The sequence below is a fragment of the Acomys minous genome (genome assembly GCF_964271855.1).
Source record: "Acomys minous genome assembly, chromosome: 10".
In the NCBI taxonomy this organism is placed as follows: domain Eukaryota; kingdom Metazoa; phylum Chordata; class Mammalia; order Rodentia; family Muridae; genus Acomys; species Acomys minous.
The window spans coordinates 58,574,059-58,590,610 of record NC_140491.1 but is presented as its reverse complement, the minus strand read 5'-3'; the positions used below and the strand labels follow the sequence as shown (position 1 = coordinate 58,590,610).

The following is a 16,552-nucleotide window of genomic DNA, read 5'->3' as shown; positions in this document are numbered from 1 at the left end:
TTTTGGATATCAGGGACTGAAGAGGACCTCACTGTGTCCCCAGGTGTGAAGAGGGCATATTTATCTTTCCTATGTTAAAAAAGTGTCAACAAGTTCTATTTCCTCAAGAAATTTCTCATGCTGAACAAAAATACAAAAGAAAACCTCAAATTATTCTTTCAAAGAGTCATTTACATGTAATATTTGTCCAAACTAATCATTATAAAGAACCCAATATTCATGTTTTCAAATTTTAAACCTAGTTATTTCTTGTTTTAGATGTAATTTCATTAGAAAAGTAGGAGGCCCTGTGAGTTAAAATGTTCTGCCATTACTTCTCTGAATGATGCTTTAAAAACTGGATTTTGATCTTTTGGATAATTTCAAATATTTCAGAGAATTGTTCAAACAAATGGTATTTTTCAAAATTTTCTTGCCTGTAGAATTCCTGACAAGAATTTTGTATATGAGGTTTGTATTATTCATTATGATTTCACTGTTTTTTCGAATTCAGAATCCAGAGCTGTGTGTGCTTGCTTGTTTACTCACTCAGCATGTATTTTAAGGTCATTTATTTGATGGCAGGCCCTGTATTATTCTACGTGTCATGGGAGAGACTAAAATCCTAACCCTCCACATTTACAGACCCACTGATGGATGTGTTTTCTATAGCTCTGTCTTCTATCAGTAAATCTGTAAATGCTGGAGGGTTAGAATTTTAGATTCTGAATCCAATTTTAAAGTGTCATTCAGGCAAGTGATACCATGACAATTTAATTCTCAGGGCCTCCATAAAGCCACCCCAGACACCACAGAAACACCACACTTATCTCCGGCACTTTGGCATTTAACTTAGGTACCATTGATGAGATGATCTTGTTAAAGCCATCAGTGTCCTCACTTGGGAGAGTACCCTGCATTTTTTACCAGCTAGTTGGGGAATTTCTTAAGTCAAGGGTTAGCTGAAACAATTGTGATTACTGTTTTTATGTACCTCCACAGACTATGCTCCTGTATGATTATAGAAAAATCAAGCCTGCCCTTAAGTGTTTACCTGCCAGGAGGAAAGTCCTTCCAGGCTTCCCCTGATCTGAGAGTCTTACACTCTTGTGTGGGGCTATCAGTGGTCACTTCACCCTGTGATACTGACATCTGGCAGAACTTTTCTCAGAGACAGAAATGATGAGATCTCTTTGGATCCTTGGACAGTCATGAACTCACGGTTCAGTGTGTCGAATGCAGTTGTTCAATTTGCCTTCTGCTTTCCAAACCCTTACCCCCTGTGACAAGCAGAGTAAGACTTACCTTAAGGATAACTGTGTGTTATACTACCAGAGAGGTGAAGTAGTGCAGAAACAGAGCAGATAGAAGCAGTAACATTCCGCCATCTGGCAAGTCTGCTGGTCCAGATGGATCCACTAATGGCTCCGCTAAAGCAGTTAAACAGACCTTACTGAAAAACATGACTGGCATACTTAATTACCCGAAGTCAACAGGACTTCCGCCAGATAGAGCCTTCAGTGCTTGAGTCATGCTTTGGCTTAAAGAGGGGAGAAACGATGAATAGCGCCAGAAAGCTGGGTTTTGCACAGACCCCCTCATTAGTGGAACTTCTCATTAGTAAATTGTTGTGTTGCCATCTTTGGCAGTATTCCTCGTTTCTCAGAGAGCACACTCTAAGACTAGCCATGTTGATCACTTTCATTTTATCAGTAACAATTATACTGATGAGAACATCTGGGGTTGCTCAGCAGACCTCCCTTGCTACTGCCTGCCTCTGTGGATGACTTCTAACCCACCAGATGCCTTCCTCTGATGTATGTACGTTAATTTTTGTTCCTCGTTCTTAGTTATTTGTGTCAAAGTAGTACATAACTAAAATGTTCCAGAAATCCTGTCCTTTCCCATCACCCATCCACTGGTCCAGAGAAAGTCACTTACTGATTTACTGTGTTTGTTCTCTCCAGTGCTTACCTTCAAGCCTCCAAACCATCTGCTTATGTATCTTCTTACCACCTTAGACATGGCTGGCTTCCTGTTGATATACTTGAGGGCGTTGCTTACATATGCCATTTTTATGTTTTCTTTTTGCTCTCCAGAGAAACATTTTCAAATTCTCAACATTCACTTCTGTAGCTTTCAGTTACATCTTTTCCTTCGGCCTTCTCTTGTGGTTAGCATAGACTGGGCTTCCCCATGTGAGAGCACTACATGGTCTTATGCATCCACCCACTGATAGCAACATGGGCTGGTTCATTCGTAGACTGTTGTGAAGAGCACAGCAATAAAAACAGTCATGCAGGTGTCACTGTGGTGTGCTGACGACGATGCTGGAGAGGAACATGCAGTTGTCTTGATTTCCAGCATCTGAGGAACTGACTTCCATAGTGACAGCCTCAGCCTATGTTCCCACCAGCAGTGCACGAGGGCTACTCTTTGCCTGTATCCCTGCCACCATTTGCTATTGTACTGATGATGCCCATTTTGAGTTGTATGAGATGGAATCTCAAAACTGTTTTGATTTGCATGTCCCTGATGCTAAGGATGTTGGACATTTTTTTAGATATTTGTTGTTCTTTTATCTTTCTATTATATGCGAGATATTTATTCAAATCATTAGCCCACTTACTGATTGGATAATTTGAGCTTTGAGTTTTTTCTATTTAATTTTCTTGTTCTTTACAGATGATAGATAGTACTCCTCTATATGTTGTATAGTTGGCCAATAATTTCCCCTTCTGCAGGCTATTTAATCACTGAGCTAATGGTTTCCTTTTTCATTTCATGCGACCCAATTTGTAGAGCTTGAGATTACTTTCTGTGCAGCTGGATTCTTTTCCTAAGTTCTTGGCTATGCCTGTATCTTGAAGTGCCTCTGCCTATGATTTTGTCTGTCAGGTTCAGAGTTTCAAAGTTTTGTTCCATTTTGAATTGATTTTTCTGTCTGTGCAGAATAACAGATAATGACTTACTCTCATTCTTTAACTGTAGGTGTGCAGTCATCCCTGCACCGTTCATTGAAGAGGCTTTCGCCTAGCGTGTATTTCTGACACTTGTATCGAAGACAGACAGCTGAGCCTGGCTGGGCTTACTTCTTTATTCTGTTCCATTGGTCCGCATGTCTGCCTGTGACAGTAGCATGCTGACTTTTGTCCTGTGGCGTGAGACCCAACTCTTCTGCTTACGACCACTCTGGCTGTTTGGAGTCCTGTTCTTCTGTATGAACTTGAATTGCTTTTCCTACCACTGTGAAGAATGCCACCAGAATATAATGGGGACTGCAGTAAACCTATAGTTAGCTTGTGGTGGAGATACCATTTTGACACTGAATCTTCTGGTCCATGTCCAAGGAAGGTCTTTCTAATGTTGTTTTCAGCTCTTCCTTCGGGGTTTTAAAGCCTTCACTGTAAAGGCGTTTCTTCTGTGTACTTAGGCTTCTCTCTACCTAACTTTTCTTTTCTGGACACTTGTGTGAGTAGGGTTGGGTTCTGACTTCTTTCTCAGCGAGTTTGTTATTGGTGTGTAGAAAAGCTCCTAATCATTTTAATGTTGATTCTATGCCCTGTTATGTACTGAAAATATTTATGAATTTTAGAAGTTTTTAAATGAAGTATCTAGGGTCTTCTAATTATAGAATCATATTTGCAAGCAAGGCTGGCTTATTCCTTTCCTATTTGTATACATTGTATTTATTTCTCTTATTCTAGCTGAGGCACGGAACACCATATTAATAAGAAGCGTGATTTTAGAGGAAATGGCATTAGATTTTCCTTATTTAGTATAATGTTTGTCACATATAGCCTTTATTGTGTTCAGTTATATTCCTTTAGTTATATTATTCAGGACTTTCATCATAAGGGGATGCTGAACTTTGTTAAAGGCCTTTTTTTTTTTTTTTTTTTTTTAGCTTAGATAAGGTTTATTAAATGAGCATGGGGAGAGAAGGAAAGGGGGAGAGGTATGAGAGAGAGAGAGACAGACAGACACACAGACACACAGACACACAGACACACAGAGACACACAGAGGAAGAGTAGGGGGAAGCATGTAGGACCGTCCTTTTGTATAACCCTGGGCAGAGCCACACCCCCATGGCAGGTAGGCAATGACATCACAGGGAGGCAGACTGAAGCAGAATCTTAACATTCCTACTTTTTACTATAATTAAAAAATGAGTGATGTTGGATTGTTTTTATATAAAGTAAGTTAAAGTATATAAATGTAGATAAGGGGAGGAAAGCAATAGCAACAGAATGTCCAAATTATATAGTGAAAGGGAAGGGAAAGCTCTCTCTTGAAAGTTTATGTTGGAGGGCAGGGTATGTCGGCCACGTCCTGCAGCAGATAGGGACCAAGGAGTGCTGGGAGAACCTGGGGCTGTTTGTCCTGGGGCTGGAGCACACCACTTCAGCCCTTCATAAAAGGATAACAGCTGAAGTAATCATCTTAACTACTTCCTGCTGACAGTAGGGCGGCAACATGGGGTTAAAAGTCTGAAATGTTGGCCAAGTTCCAGAAGAACAGGCTGTTGCATTTGCTGTCCAAGGTCTGAGAACATCTGCAGCTGGGAAGGGAAATGCAGGTCCAGCTAGGAGGAGCAATGCAGGTCCAGCTAATACGATCTATGAGGTTGAACTGGAACACTTCTGGGTAGCTGCTTTGATGATGTCTCAGATGTAGGAAATCTTGTAGGATACTGGAACATATATGTGGGCAGAAGACAAAGTTAGTAGGTTAGGGAGAAAATTCCCTTTAGGTGTGCATTTGAACTATTGGGAGAGCAAAGAGAAAAGATTTGAAAATAAGGAAAGAGACAATGTTGACAATGCTTGAAAATTTTGGGAGAGCAAAGAAAAGTTTGAACATGGGAAACAGCCTTCCAATTTATCCAGTTACTGGAAATAATTAAAACAGTTTAGTTTTGGATCTGTCCAAGTGTGCTTGCAGAGGCGTGCAAGCTTAGAAAGCCTTAATGTGAGCATAGTGATTTGAAATTCTCCAGAAGGCATCCTAAAGTCCTGCTAGGAGGAACAGGCGACTGGATATTTTCCATGGGGAAGTGAAGCCAGTAATTCATTAGGGTGTCCCCAAAAATGGATAGCGACTCAAGGAAAAACAGGTGCATACTGATCAGCAGCTCGTCAGCACTGACGAGTGACCCAAAGAGCGCAGCTTGTCAGCAGATGAGCTGGGCTGGAGACTTAGCCACCCAGTGCACTGGGGTTTGGACAGCTACTGCAACAGCGAAGACAGCTGTGAGAAAGAAGCTACATCTGAAAACTTACCCGATAGGAAAGGTCCTAGTTGTTTGTCAGCAAAGAGGACCAGCCTCAGTCATGAAGACTGGGGTTGGGTACCTCCACTCCCAGTGAACCAGCGAGGCGTTGACGGTCTCTCAGACAAGTGTTTACATGACTAGGAAAGGAGAATTCAGCTTGTGTTGGGTGTAGAAAGGTGGTAATCAGGTAGTTAGGGGAGTCCCAAAATCAGTGAAAAGGAGAAGGAATCCCACCCTCAGATATAGGGGATAGGTGAGAAACTTAGGCTTTGGATTGACAGTACTTATCTGGATTCCATTTGACCGGAGAGATGAATTTCCTGTAGCTTCCAAGAATCCTTCTAAGTTCATAAAAGGAGATAAATTTTGCATCGTCACTGTTTGAAATCTGCAGTGAAATACACATTGTTAGACATGAACACATTGTAGGAAAAGACAGTAGACATATAGCATAGTAGACGCTTGGGAAAAGAACTTTGTGTTAGCCGGGCATGGTGGCACATGCCTTTAATCCCAGCACTTGGGAGGCAGAGGCAGAGGCAGGTGGATTGCTATGAGTTCAAGGCCAGCCTGGTCTACAAAGTGAGTCCAGGACAGCCAAGGTTGCACAGAGACCCCTGTCTTGAAAAAAAAAAAAAGAACTTTGTGTTAAAAGCACAAATACTCTGAGGTAAGTTTAGGGAAGGCAGAAGCCTTTCTGACCTCTGCAGAACAGTAATATGGGGAGGACAGAAATCTATAGAGCAGAAGGCAAAAACTCACTTTAGCATCAGTACACATCATGAAAGATGCCTGTCTAGAAGACTGGATGTGTATAAATTTAGTACAAAGAAAGATATAAGAAAAAGACAAATAAAAGGAAATTTAAAATCACGAGCTTGGAACTATGATAGGATCATATAGTGTAATGTTTTACCATAGTTAGATTAATAAACTAGAGTTCCATTGATCAGTGTCAAGACTCTGACCAGTTAATACAACAAGGGCATAGTAACAGGATAACAATGGTAAGGTTCACTCTTTTGTCCCTTTAACCTTTTTTTCCTTCTTGTGTATGCTAGTTGGGTTGTATAATAAAGTTTAATTGTTAAGAAACAGAGCCAACACTTTTAGACATGTTGACCTTCACAACTTGCACTTATCAACTTGAAACACTTTCTTAGCCCTTCTAACATTCATAACTTGTATGTTTCAAGTATGTTTTAGAAGCTTTAAGACATAGGTGAAATTGCTGTAAGTAGTCACTGTCCTTTAGCTAAAAGATTGGTAACAAGGTATCTGAAGCCTGTTTATTCTTAACCTAAGGTTATGAGTAAAACAAACCTGCTTGTCTTTTTAAATAAGAGATCTAGTATCTAGTAGTCTTAACTAGCTAAAAATGTCAGCTTAGCTGTCAATGTGATCAGAGACCTGAGAAGATAAATTGTAACCATGTATTAATACAAATGACAGAGATGACTAGTTAGTCACATTCCAGTGAGTAGTCAGTGTCTCAGTTGTCTCCTGTGATAGCATGGTACCACAGGCAGAGACAGTCTTGCATCAGGCACAGAGGATGAGAGGCTGTTTCTGTGGACGGTGAACATGGAAGAGACTGACCTCACCTTGTGTTCAGCAACGTGAGACAATGACTCTCTAGATGTCCAGTTTGTCCAAAGTCTGATCTACAGCAGAGGGCAAGATGTTGGGAGCAGTTTTGCTCTGTGGCCAGAAACCACAATCCAGGGTTGAAGTAACCTGCCCTTGTGTCCAAATCTTCTGAGATTGTTATGATCTGGGAATCTCTGTTTTTATAATAAGTTTTTACATGTTAAATGCTGTATTCAGCAGATCTCTGACAAGTTTGAGGGATACTATATTTGAGTTAAACCATCTTTGCATCTAGTTATTTGTTCTAAACTATACTTTGTAAACATGAAATAGAATGTTATGATCTCATTCTATGTTTGACCTTGAAAATAATAATTAATCACATTGGTTCTTAGCATGACTAAAAATACATTTTTGGACATGTTAAAGGACTTGATCATTTATAAGACCTTAATAATTAAAGCTTAGAGTTTAGGTTTTATCCTGTTAAGTTGGAGCCTTAAAAACATAAACATAGTCCATAAAAAGAGAGGAGAATAGTTTCTTTAGAAAATAAAGTTAAATGTGTTTTAAGGCAGTCATCTTTTTAGGCTTTGTGAATGAAGGTAGAACATAATAATTAAGTTTTAGCATTGTAAACAAATGAACATTAATACAACAGAGCATTATACAAGATCAGTTGACCAGGAAGCTGGCAAGAGTCCCGGGGGAGAAATAACATTTATCTTGTTAATTTGAATAGACCTTTATAACCTTGAAATAAGAAACATTTTGAACCCACGGTACAATAAAATGAGACCTGTTGGTTTAGGAGATAAACAGAGGTTAATTATGATTAAGAAACTTTATATATGGTTCAAATATCGCACCCAATAAGCAATCATATACTCAATAAATAATTGTATGATTTTTTTTTGAGAGTAGAAAAGAAATCAGAGACAATTTTTATTTTTAGGAGTTAGAAAGTATAGTCTTAGAGAAAAAAGGCAGTTTGTTGGGTTTTGTTTTTGTTTTTGTTTTTGTTTTTGTTTTTGTTTTAGCCCAGAGCTAGGTGTATTTGACTCTTAGCCAGGGATTTAGTAAACAATTGTAGTGTCTGGAGCCCGTTACTGCGTGTAGGTGGTTGGCTCCACCCCTGGCCTTCCTTGGCTCACCTTCGGGCAGGAGGGACTTAGGGAGTAGGGGTTATGCATGTGTACATCTCTTAGGCAAACCTGTGGTGGGGAGGGGGAGGGGCCAGGGCAGTGGTGGGAAGCAGGCCAGGCCATGTGTAAGAATTTTTGAATGGAAGAGAAGTAATAGGCAGTCTTCAAACACTCCAGAAATGGTCTGGGCCAATTTGGAACAGTGAAGATGTGCAAGCTGGCCGTGAAGCAGGGAGCGGCGGTAGCAGGTGCCATCTGGTCACCCCGAGCACACTCCATGGGGTGCAATCTCTGTTCCCACCTGCCTCTAATGAACCATGCAATGTAGCAACACAGTGGCATCATTTTTACCTGGCTAGGCTCAGCTCCCAGACCATTCCTGTGCACAGGCAGTAGGGACAGGGACATTCCTGAGTGCTCTAGGGACCAAGGTTAGGATCCCAAGGGCTGGGGAACTGAGACAAAGAGAGCATCCATTTACCTCAGTGGCCTTCTTGTAAAGCTGGTCTGAAAGGCTTTCTCACAGGTGTCCAGGGGCCAAGCATGGCTAGGTTAGTCTGAGTTCCAGCAGAAAGAAATTTGTTATGGACAGTAAAGACAGTGGAAAGTGGGAGAGCAGGACTTAGAGAAAGAAATTTAGACAACAGAATGGTCCTCTGGGTTTCATTTCAGAGTCACAGGCACCAATTTTATGTTTAGTATAAGAAAATAATAAGATAACAAATGCCAGATATTAGATTATATGAGGTCTGTTAAATGAGCATGGAGAGAGAAGGAAAAGGGGAGGGGTATTCCCGAGGCAGAGGAAGAGAGAGAGAGTAAGAGGGAAGTAAGAGCTATTAAAGGCCTTTTCTATGTCTCTTGATCTGACCATATAGCTTCTGTCCTTAAGTCTATGTGCTGTAGTACATGTTATGTTGAAATGGCCTTGTGTCTCTGGAATAAAACAAACTTGATCATGATCTTACTGAGAAGTTTTCAACTAGGCTTTCAGGAGAATTGATCTACTTTTTCCCCTCCCCACCTCCTTCCCTTCTTCCCTTTACCCTTTTCCCCTTCTTTTCCCTCTTCCTTCCTTTCTTTCATTGATTTGAGAAATTCTGCCTTGGTAGAATGAGTTTGATAACATTCCTTCCCTTTCTGTTTAAGAAGATTTCACAGAAGAGGGCATTGGATCCCAAGAAGCTGTGGTTAGAGACTGCTGTGAACCATGTGGTGTGGGTGCTGAAAACTGAACACAGGTTCTCTACAGAAGCAATAAATGCTCGTAACTGCTGAGCCCCTCTTTTATTTCTTCTTGCTATCTTCTGCTTTGGGGTTTGGCTTGCTTCTGTTTTTCTAAGACCTTGAAATGCATCTGTGTCATTAACTTGAGCTATCTAAGTTCTAAATGTTTATTATGTTTATCATTTGTAAGTGCACGCATGTGCCACAAAATGTGCATGTGGAGCTCTGAGGAAAACCTGCAGGAGTCAATTCTCTCCTTCTCCCATGTGGGTACCAGGGTTGGAACTCAGGTTGCTAGGCTTGGTGATATGTGCTCTTACTTAATAAACTACCTTTCTAGCCCTGTCATTTTTTGATTTGTTGAAATGTAAGCTCTCAGAGCCCCAATTGCCATACCTAGAGCCCAAAGGTGCTGACAAGCTGTGCTTTCATTTTCACTTGATACTAGAAATTTAAAGTTTTTGCCCTAATGGAATCAAGAACATGTTGTTCAGGCTTTGTGTATATTTGTGTAATTTTTGCGTTTTCTCTTACTATTTATTTCTAGTTCTATTCCATTGTGTTCTGATAAGATATAATAGATTATTTCCGTTCTGTTCATTTATATTGTTTGTAATTGTTTTGTGGCCTAGGATGTTATCTATTTTGAGAGTTCTGTGTCTGCTGAGAAGAATATGTATCCTGTGTTGGATGGAAGATCATGTGGATACCCATAATGTCCATCCGATTTAGGGTGTAGTTCCACTCTGCAGTCTCTTCCTTGATTCTTAGCTTGTCCTATGTAAAGATGAGAAGAGCTGATGAGATGGCTCTGTGAGTGAGCGTGTTGGCCATGCAAGCCTGATGGTCTAGAACCCACACGAGGGTGGAAGGAGAGAACCAACTCTATAAAGCCCTCTGACCTGCACATATGCATACCATGGCATATGCATGCCTGTACTCATACATCATGTATTTGTGCAATAATTATACAATTTACCAAAAAATATTTAAAGATAAGAATGGGATATTGAAATCACCCACTGTTAGTATTATTGTTACTGTATGAGAGCCTGTTTGATCGTTCATGTTTTTTATCCCCTCTGAGACAGGGTTTCTCTGAGTAGCCCTGGCTGTCCTGGAACTCACTCTGTAGACCAGGCTGGCCTTGAACTCAGAGATCTCACTGCTGCCGCCTCCTGGGTGTTGGGATTAAAAGCATGTATCACCACACCTGGCATCTTTCATTTTTTGTAGTATTACTTTTTATGGAATTGGAAGCATTCTTTGACCCTTAGTCTTTGATGTTTAGTCTGTAGATCTTTATAACTATAATTATGTCTTAGAGAGAGAAAGTATATATATATATATATGTATTCTAATGCTAACTTGCATTTTTTATTTGTGAGTTGAAGGTATTTGCATTAAGGTGGTTGGTGGGAGATCTTGTTAGTTGTTTTTCTGGTTCATTCAATTGTTTATTGATTTCTTTTCCCCCTACTTTTATTATGGGCATGTTGGTTGTCTTTGTTATAGATGCTAGGTTCTTTGCTCATCTATTCTACTCATGAAATCTGTTCTTTCTTGTGTTCTGATGATTGACACATTCTCCCTGTTCCCCCCGCCCCCTGTGTGAATATTCTTTAAAGAACCTTATGCAATAATGTCTTAGTAGTCATGAAGCCTTGCTTTATGCCTGTCTTGAAATTCCTTATTTCTCCATCAATTTGAAAACAGTATTGCTAGATACAGCAACCTTGGTTTGTAATTTTTGGGTTTTTGTTTTTTGGTTTGTTTTTTGTTTTTCGAGGCAGGGCTTTCCTTGTAGTCCTTGCTATCCTGGATTCGCTTTGTAGATCAGGCTGGCCACAAACTCACAGAGATCCATCTGCCTCTGCCTCCTGAGTGCTGGGATTAAAGGCACAGTTTCTTGCTGTGGTGTTTTGAATGAGAATAGCCCTGTATACTCATATGTTTTTGACAACTTGGCCTTCAGGTGATGGAACTGTTTGGGAAGGATTACCAGCTGTATCCTTTTTGGAGGAGTCATGGAGAGAGCTGTCCTGCATCCAGTTTGTCCAGTACTCTGTCTGCAGTAGAAGCAAGGCAATTCTTGCCCAGTCACTAACTTGCCACAATGAGGTCATCTCCTAAAGGAGATTTTTTTTTGATGCTCATCATCTTTGAAGTTGAAAGGATGGCTGCCAAGAACTGACATGTCTTATAGTCAAAAAATTCTCAAATTAATATAAAACATCTTTAAATACCATATTCTACAAATCTCTGTGGTTTTTGAAGATCATCTATCTTCAGTATATCTGAATTACTAGTATCTAGCTATATACTGCCTGATTAACTTAGAAAACTAGTACCTAACAAAACCACACATTTGATTGACTATTAGTTTGCATTTCTTAGTTATCCTAAACCATATGTGATAGAAGATTTCAAAAGAACTAGAGCTTCACATTGCATTTTTAGCAATTGCATAGATGCATTACCTTAAAAGGAGTTGATACATAGTGTGCTAATCAAAATATAACTTTAATTTTACATCAATATACAAAGAACCTATACAAATGTAACAAATTATAACCCTAATTTTGTATCAATATACAAAGATTATAAGAATAGATTCAATAAACTACCATTTTTGTTATTGTTCCTGATATTTCTATATCCTTCTTTTTGTCTAAATAAAAAGGAATGATTTTAACTCTAATACAGTAAGCTATTTTTGCCAAGCTTTCCACAGTGTCCAGCTTGGTTGTATTTGGCGGTTTTAGGATTAAGGTTTTTGTTTTGGTTTGGTGTTTTTGTGGGGGGAAGGGTTGTTTGTTTTGTTTTCTTTTGTTTTGGGGGGAGGTATTTATTTTTTGTTCAAAGTTCTATAAAATGTTCATGTTAATCTCATATGAACTCATCAATCTGAATGTCTTAAGCAGTCTGTAGTCTGAAGCTGGTCTTTGTGTGGTGTTTATCAGCTTAGTGGTAATCCTGACTAGGCAGAACAAAATAGTCAACTCAAGGGTGTCCACTGTTTACGCAGAACCAGCAGAAGAAATATGGATCAGTTTTTCCCTTAGTGGGTGTTGTTATGCAATCCAGGTACATTTGTTGTTGGGGCTGCCATCATCTTCTTGGAGACCTAAAAAATTACTGTTAGGAGTGGTAGAAAACCTAATCATCTTAAATGCCATATTCAGCAGAATTAAAGTTTGAGGACCATAATCTATTAAGTATATCCAAAGCACACAAACTTTGTTTCTAGTTACTTGCTTCACTCAAACCTGGAAACATGTACAAGAAACTAGATGAATATTATTTCTAAGATTATCTAATACTCTGTACAACTACTAGTGTCACAACAGATGATTCCTAAAAAGAAAATACAAAGACAATATGAAAGCAAACAGAACACAGACACGCAGAGACAAAACCAAACTCCACAGGGACTGAAAAAGCAAAAACAAAAGAACTCCAAACTGGAGGCATCTTATCCCATAATTGAGCTCCACCTAACAGCAGTTACCAAAACCAGAGATAGATTGGAACCTCCCAGTTCCACCGGATGGAGTTCAGAGTGTCCTTGAAACCCTCAGGCCAGGAGGAAGTTGGCAAATCTGCCCATCCCCCAGTGGCACCCAGATGATGTCCAGACACCAGAGTCACCAGAGAAATGAAACAAAACAGAGACAAGATGATAGTAAAACAGAAACACAACCAAACTCACCAACTGGCGGAAAACAGAACATGCTCTCCTAAAAGGGCTCTACTGTGGAGTTTGGGGGTGGGGTGCCCCAGTGATCTTGGACAAGCCCCCGAATGTAAGGGTCTGAAAAATCACTGAAGGAAGACTCAGACTCAAATAGTATGTAAAGACAAAGAGCGTTTATTTTGCAGAAACAACCTGCAGGCAGGACCCATCCAACCTTCCATAAAAAATGGCGACAACCTCCCGAGGAGGCTCTTTTAAAGGCTTTTAGAGGAATTCTACCTGTGGCTGTGTTACTCTAACTAGGATTAGCTGGTGCCTGTGGAGGCTACGTGACTCCAACCAAGGGCCATTTAGCAATGTCTGGTCCTCTCAGCTATATAAGTTTGCACTCCTATTGGAAGACCCTGCTGTTCGAGTTCACAGTCCATCTTGTCCTTCTGAGCTCAGCACAGAATGGAGGACTCTTTCCCAGAAGGGGGCTTATTTCTCTCTGACTGAATTCTTCTGGAAAGTGTCTGTAAGCGTGACCCCCCACTCCTGGCCCATGGCCAAAATGCAGCTTCAATTTCCTTCCTTATCCCTGCTCCCCTCATAAGAACTTGCCCAACTTTTCTGGTTAGTAAAGTTTTTCATGGGATTTACCCCTTGAACTAGTGTCTCGATATAAGTGAGTATATACCATTTAACTCTTTTTGCTTCTGGGTGAACTTACTCATTATGATCATTTCTAGTTCAATCCATTTGTCCACAAAATTTCGGGAATTTCTTGTTTTTAATAGCTGAGTAGTATTCTGTAGTGTAAATGTACCACAGTTTCTTTATCCATTCTTCTACTGAGGGACACTTGGGCTGTTTCCATGTTCTGGCTATTATGAATAAATTCTGACCATGTCCCCTGGATGGGAAGACCTAGTGGCACTGAGAGGAAGGATAGCAAGTTACGAAGAAGAGACTCGATACCCTAAGAGCATATGTAGGGGAAAGAGGTCCCCCTCAGTCACAGACATAGGGGAGGGGAGTAGGGAGGAAGCGAGAGGGAGGCAGGAATGGGAGGATACAAGGGATGGGCTAATAATATAGATGTAATATGAATAAATTAATTAAAAAATTTAAAAAAAGAACTTGCCCAACAAGTATCTGGAATTCCTAGAATGTAAAGCATTCCCAGCACCTCAAGACCCCAGCCAACAGTATATACATACCTTGGGAACCACCCCCAAAGAACGATATATAATTTTGGCTCACCCTGTGAAACTGGTCCCAGAAAATTATTCCATCATACTAGTGGGCAGTCTGCAGTCTGAGCCCCGCCCCTTTTGGACCAATAGCCCAGATGATCCCAGAGGATTACACATTCCTACCAGTAATGGAGAAGCGTTCCTCTTTCTCCACATCCTTATCAGTGTGTGGTGTCATTTGTGGTTTTGATTTTAGCCATTCTGACAAGTGTAAGATGAAATCTCAAAGTCATTTTGATTTGTATTTCCCTGATGGCTAAGGATATTGAACATTTCTTTAAGTGTTTCTCAGCCATTTGAAATTCCTCTGTTGAGAATTCTGTTTAGGTCTGTAACCAGTTTTTTAATTGTATTGCTTAATTTGTTGATGCATAGCTGCTTTCTTTCTTTTCTTTTTACCTTTTTCTTTCTTTTTTTTCTGAGACAGGGTTTCTCTGTGTAGCGTTGGCTGTCTTGTACTCATTTTGTACACAAGACTGGCCTAAAACTCAAAGAGATCTGCATGCCTCTGCCTCCCTGAGTATTGGGATTACAGGCATACACTACCATGCCTGGCTGATGTCTAGTTTCTTGAGTTTTTTTTTTTTTTAATGTATTTTGGATATTAGCCTTCTGTCAGATGTGGAGTTGGTGAAAATCTTTTCCCATTCTGTAGGCTGCCATTTTTTTTTCTTATTGAGTGTCTTTTGCCTTACAGAAGCTTTTCAGTTTCATGAGGTCCCATTTATTAATTGTTGGTATCAATGCCTGTGCTGTCGGTTTTCTGTTCAGGATGTTGTCTCCTGTACCAGTGAGTTCAAGGTTTGTCCCCACTTTCTTTTCTATCAGATTTAGTGTGTCTGGTTTTGTGTTGAGCTCTCTGATCCACTTAGACTTGAGTTTTGGATCTATTTGCATTCTTCTATATGCAGACATTCAGTTAGAACAGGACCATTTGTTGAAAATTGCGTGTTTCTGACTCCTTTAGAGTCAGATGTTGGGGGCTGGAGAGATGGCTCAGAGGTTAAGAACACTGTCTGTTCTTCCAAAGGTCCTGAGTTCAAGTCCCAGAAACAACACGGTGGCTCACAACCATCTATAATGAGATCTAGTGCCCTCTTCTGGTGTGCAGGCACACATGTGGGCAGAATACTGTATAAATAATAAATAAATCTTTTTTGAAAAATCAAGTGTCCATGGGTGTGGATTTACATCTGGGTCATCAGTTTTATTCCATTGATCAACATGTCTGTTTTTATGCCAATATCATGTGGTTTCTTATTACTACAGCTCTGTAGTACAGCTTGACATCAGGGGTGGAGAGACCTCCAGAAGTTCCTTTATTGTATAAGATTGCCTTAGCTATCCTGGACTTTTGTTTTTGCATATGAAGTTGAGTATTGTTATTTCAAGGACTGTAAGGAATTGGTTGGAATTCTGATGGGAACTGCATTGAATCTGTAGATTGCTTTTTGTAGGATGGCCTTTTTTACTATATTAATCCTACCAATATATAAGCACGGGAGACATCTTCTGATATCTTCTTCAATTTCCTTCTTCAAAACTTGAAGCTTTTATTTATACATGTCTTTCACTTGTTACCCCAAGATACTTTATATTATTTGTGGTTATCATGAAAGATGTTGTTTCCCTTATTTCTTTCTCAGCCCATCTGTCATACGTATAGGAGGCCATTTGTTTGTTTGTTTGTTTGTTCCTAGTTAATCTTTTATTCATCCACTTCACTGAAGGTGTTTATCAGCTATAGGAGATCCCTGGGAGAATTTTTGGGGTCACTTATGTATACTATCATGGCATCAGTAAATAGTGATAATTTGACTTCTTTTCTAAGTTCTCTTTTATCTCCTTTATTATCATATTGTTCTAGTTAGAACTGCAAGTACTGTAATGAATGGATGCAGAGAGAATAGACAGCCTTGCCTTCTTCTAGATTTTAGTAGAACTGCCTTGAGTTTCTCTCCATTTAATTTGATGTTGGCTATAGGCTTGCTGTATATTGCCTTTATTTTGTTTAGGTATGTTCCTTGTATCCCTAATCTCTCCAAGAATTTTATCGTGAAGGAGTGTAGGATTTCGTCAAAGGCTTTTTCAGCATCTAATGAAATGATCCTGTTGCTTTTCTCTTCGAATTTGTTTATATGATGGATTATATTGACAGATTTTTGTATGTTGTACCATCTGTGCATCTTTGGGATAAAGCCTACTTGATCATGGGGCATGATCTTTTTGATGTGTTCTTGGATTCAGTTTGAGAATTTTTATTGGGTATTTTTGCATCAGTGTTCATAAAAGAAATTTGTCTGTAATTCTCTTTCTTTATTGAATCTTTGTTTGGTTTGGGTACCATGGTGACTATGGCCTCATAAAATTAGTTTGGCAATGTTTCTATGTTGTCGAAT

General features: G+C 39.7%; 1 protein-coding gene across 1 annotated transcript in view; it reads left to right on the top strand.

Moving 5' to 3' along the window:
- EML6 (EMAP like 6) overlaps positions 1 to 16,552 on the top strand; it is a 263,811-nt gene that overhangs the window by 91,695 nt on the left and 155,564 nt on the right. The window lies entirely within an intron of this gene.